We start from the raw sequence: 5,601 nt of genomic DNA, 5'->3' as shown, positions 1-5,601 counted from the left end.
GAGGAAAAGGATCGTCGAGATAAGGAAATTTTCCCTAGAAAACCTTAAGATGAGTCAAGAAAAAATGAAGAAATCCTTTAATATGAAAAGTAAGGACAGGCAGTTTTTGATAGGACAATAGGTATTGGTTTTCCTGCCGATAAGGAGACACCCACTCACCACCAAGTTCCAAGGACCATTCAAGATTTTGGGAAAGATCAGTGACCTGACCTGCATTATCAAAACCCCAGGAAGAACGAAAAGTTAGAGGAAAGTACTCGTTTACCTACTGAAACCCTACTTGAGCACAAACGAGACCGAAGATTCACAATTGTGTATGGCGCCAACCATACCATCCACGGAAGACGACGACGGATATGAGGTAGGGGCAGTAAGCAAAGTAAGTAATTCGTCTATCATTTGGAACTTGGAAGAGAAATTAATTCATTTGAACCAGGAGCAACAAGAGAAATTAGGTCGATTAATTAGAAGTTTCCCTGAAATTATCTCGGACGTCCAGAAACGAACCAACCTGACGAAGCATGAGATACACCTCAAAACAATGGAAAGACGATTTAAACAATGCGCCTATCAACTGACGCTGTATTACCGAGAAGTAATGAGGAAAGAATTGGACTATTTGTTAAAAAATGGATTATCCGAACAAAGTTCTAGGCCTTACAGTTCTCCATACTTGCTCGTGAAAAAAACTGACGGATCTTCTAGGATATGTACGGACTACCGAAAGTTAAACTCGATAAGTGTGGCCCATAATCATCCATTGCCACTCATTGACCAACTACTCGACAATATTGGACAAGCGAGGTTCGTCTCCAAGATTAACTTGTTAAAAGGCTATTATCAAATTCCTTTGGACGACAACGCAAAATTGTTATTAGCTTTTATAACCCCCTTTGGGTTATTTTGATATACCGTCATGCCATTTTTTCTAATGAATGCCCCCGCTACTTTTCAATGTGTGATGGATAACCTTCTAGGATCGATAGAAGGAGTAGGCGTATATCTCGACGATATTGTGGTATCTTCATTGACCTGGGAAGAACATCTCCGAATTCTGAAGAAGGTATTTCAAAAGCTGCGAGAAGTATACCTGACGATTAACCTGGAGAAGAGCGAATTTGGAAAGGCAACAGTTCGGTACTTGGAATTTCAAGTAGGACGAGGACTAATCACCCCGGTAGCCGCTAACGTCGAAGGAATAAGGAAAGCATCAACCGCCACAGTGAGAAAGCAGTTACAATGCTTTTTAGGGATATCAGGAATCCACCGACGTTTTTGCCCGAACTTTTCGGCTGTAGTTGCTCGCTCCCTTGACGGATTTGACTAGCCCCAAGAAAAAAATTGTAAGGACCAGCGAGAGCCAGGAATCCTCCAACATGATAAAGGCCATATAAACTTCGAAACCGATACTGCGAGCACCTGATTTCAACCAGAAATTCCTCATTCAAGTGGATACGTTGGATAATTGGATTGGAGCTGTTTTATTGTAAGAAGTCAAGGAACGAATACTTCACCCAGTTTGTTTCATGTCGTCGAAGCTGAAGAAACATCAGGGAGCCTACTTGACAGTTGAAAAGGAACAGCAATATACAAGTTTGAGGTCTATGTGAATTGACCACAAAATGAAGAGATTACAGTGTATTCGGATAACAATCCTTTAACTTCCTGAATAAGATGAAAAATAATAATCAAAGGTTAACTAGGTGGTCATTATGTTTGAAACCGTATTGTATTAATGTAAAGCATATATCAGATGAAGATAATGTGGTTGCAGATTATTTACATTGGACTGAATCGATGGATTCACGCCCGCAATAATTAATCTTTTTTGTGGGAGCTATGTTACAAAGCTGGTCTAGCGTAGAGTAAATACAATAGTATATTCCTGATTTTATTTATATTTTATTTATAGATTGAAGAGACGAATAGCCAGCCCCATGAGGCGAGTGAGTATTTATAAAAATTCTCTTAGAGTTTTGTAAAGAATCCTGTAGTAAGATGAAAGATACTTTTATCGTGATCTGGTTATTTATTTTCATTAAGTATCAAATTTGAATATTTTATTCAGATTTAATTTTAAGTAAAACAAGTGATTGTACAATTTTCATAAGTGTTATTTCTTTTTTCTTAGTCTAAGGTTTATTCAAATATGATATTTCAAATCAGGTTATTATATAATTTTCATATCGTAACATTTTTGTCTTAATCTAAGTTTTGTTCATACTTAATATTTCGAGTGATTTATTTGTCTTATGTAAATTCTTTCAATGTGTTGTAATTTATATAGAATATATTCATTTTTGTAATGAGTGCATTATTCTGGTAATCATTGTTTAGAATAGTATTCGCTTGTATCCTGTTAATGAACCGTAGTAAGTTTATTCGTAACAATAATTACCCAGTTTTGTTTTGAGTGTAGTCTACTTAAGAGACCTTTGGATATTCAGTGTTTTATATATTGCTGTCTGGGATTTATTAAATTGTTTCAGAGTTCGTGTATTAATATTTTAAAATGTAAAAGTTTTAATGTAGATGCAAACAAATGAGTTCGGAATTTGAGAGGTTGATTAACTTGCCAGTCGTAATATATATAATATAATATGTTTGGTTCCCAGTCACGAGCCATAGTATAATACAGTTTTGGTGCCCAGACCAGGGAGCCCTAATCATATAGTATATTTTTGGTGCCCAGACCCTTGGGATCGAGCAAGTCTGTTTTAAATATTAGTGATAACAGGGCCATGTTTTGATTAAACGTTTGAATAGTACAGTGTTGATAAGATTTTGTGTATTGTCTGGATATATTTTTGGAAAGGAATTTGATATTGTTAAATTACAGTTTAATATCCAAGAGTTTTTAAATAACGCAAGTGTTCAGAAATTGTCAGAAGCTAATGTAACTAAGGCTCAGTGGCTCTCTATCTTAATGGCACGTGGTTTCAAGAAATTGCATATGGTTTTAATAATATTTTTTAAAAAGGAACCCAACTAAAAAGGCAACAAGGAAACTAGGCTTTATCTATTTTTCTTTTTAATTGAAATATATCCTTGGCCAACTGATGAACCAGGTTCTTTCATGAAAATGTGACTCGTAAAACCAACTCTTGAAAAAGATCACCAACCTACACAGAGAAATAAACGAAACAAATCTTTATATATAAGATTGTCATCAAATTTAAGGGTTTGAAAAGATTAATCAACGGACTATAAAATCTTGTGACCCTCAATTAAAAATTCTTGAATCTTCGTCCGTGACGTAGAATTTTGCGGAAGATGAAGACGTCCTAAAGGAAATATGCTGGACAATATCCGGCCATAAGTGAGTAGGCCGAAGAGGGGGTCATTTACGAACTTTAAATGAACAACAATGCAAACGTCTTCCCAAGCTACTTGTTACGGTGCAGTCTTCTTTTGCCAGATACGAAATTTAATTTAGGACGAGTCTCCAGTAGGTGTGTTGACTGTGTCCTTCAAGTAGACACACTGCCTCTCGACTTCCTGCACCTTACCTCTACGGTAAAGAAAAACAAGGCAGTAATTGCTCTAACAATAAACAATCGTAACTGCCACTTCGGTCTCTAAGTGAGCTATTTAATATTAAATAGATAAATTGGGCCAGATATATAAAGATTTAAATTTACTGTGAAATATTAAATTGAGACAGGAGGCCAAGTAATTAGAACAAAAAGGTCATTACATATTATAAGGAAAAATTAAATAAATGAAAACTGTACAGAAATTTGAAATAAATTATAAAATGATTCTAAAGTGATTAGAATTTTCATACGTGTGATGGTCATGCAACGAGTGGGATGATTAAAGCCCAAAATCAAGTGTCTAGCCTTAGAAGCGTTGATAAATTTGGGAAAGTTGTCTTAAGAGAATACTGTAGCAGTTCGTGAACTTTTGGAAGAGGCATGGAAGCAGATATTGATATTGAGGCTGAGATTCGATGAATTGCAGCAGAGGAGAATTTGATTAATTTGAAGATGATAACGGAAGAGAAAGAAAAAGCACGACGTGCGAGGCAAATGGAAGCGAGACGAGAAGATGAACGAGAAGCCAGAGAGGTCGCAAGACACGCAAGGTTAATGGAAGCAAGGCAAGAAGAAAAGAGAGAAGAAAGACGACGTGTAAAAGAAATGGAAGCAAGACGAGAAGAAGAAAAAGAGAGAAAATAGGAAGAACAAGAGAGAAGACAGGAAGAAAAGAAAAGGGTAGAAGCGAGGTATGTGTGGGAGTTGGAGCGGTTGAACACCCGTACACACTTGACAACGCAGACAGAGAACACCCTTACTAAGCAGGAACCCGTGCTTAATATCTCGGATGCCCGGAGGTTAATACCAAAGTTCACAGAGGAGGTCCCAGATGAGTTCTTCGATCATTTTGAAACGGTCGTATCGACGATGAAATGGCCAGAAGATAAATGGTTTGTGTTATTGCAGAGTGTGCTTTTTGGGAAGGGCCGCAGTGCTTACTTATCCTTATCTCAGGACCAGAGGAAGGAGTATCAAGAAGTGTAGAGGAGCGTGCTGCAAGTGTATCAGATGACCCCTGAATATTATAATGAAAGATTCCGAAGTTTGAGAAAAGACGAGAAAATGACTTTAATGGATTACGCATATAAGGTACAAGGATGTTTTAAGAGATGGACAGAGGCTGCTAACGTAAAGGAGAAGGCTGATTTGGAAGAATTGATAATATTAGAGCAGTATCTATGAGGAATTCCAGAACACATTCGAACGTACTTGAGAGAGAGAGAGAGAGAGGTGCAGCAACTTGACAAAGACGCTTTCCTGAGGGAAGATAATGATATTATCAGTTGTAAATCCTCCTCAGGCATGAAGTTTCAACCAAAGACTATATACTATATACTGAAGGAAGATAGGAAGGCTCAAAATAGAATGTTAATACGCTAGTTGGCAACTCCATAGTGAACACAATAGTTGGTTGCTCCGATTTCAGATGGCGTTGTAGGTATACATCGTTTGTCGTCTGTTTGTTTATATTCAGAATTTGACAGTTGACTCAAACGAAATCATGGCACCGACAGTAAAGAAGTCACGCAAGTGTGTTGTGTGCCATAAACAAAAAGAAACCGATCCTCATTTGCTATTTCACAGGTTCCCTAAGGACAAAGAACGGTGAGTACAAACAGTATAATACATGCAGTATGTGCTGCTAATGAGTAAGCCCCACTGATATTGGATGTAAGATTAAGGCAAGGCATCCACAGTAAATCTCTTTTGTTTTTCATTTTTTGTTGGCTTGTATGCTACCTTATTTCTATTTCCAACCCCCTTTTGATTATTTTTGTGTGTGATACAATTTTGTGTTATTTTGATCCTTTTGATTGTACATTTATACATTTATTAGTTTATAATACTAAACTATACATGAGTGCATCATGCTTTTCCATTTCAATAAAAAATAAAATACAATTGTGTTTTTATACACCTAATATCTCTCCATTTTACAGTGGCCTACAAACTGTAATTAAATGTATGCCTACACATAAGCATTTGTGGCTAAGGTTAACAAATCAGATATATAGTATGTTTTAATTTATTCGAATGTGGTATTGTATAGAACATTTAAAAA

The sequence above is a fragment of the Palaemon carinicauda genome, chromosome 9 (assembly GCF_036898095.1).
Source record: "Palaemon carinicauda isolate YSFRI2023 chromosome 9, ASM3689809v2, whole genome shotgun sequence".
Classification (NCBI taxonomy): Eukaryota; Metazoa; Arthropoda; class Malacostraca; order Decapoda; family Palaemonidae; genus Palaemon; species Palaemon carinicauda.
Note: the sequence above shows the minus strand (reverse complement) of the source record.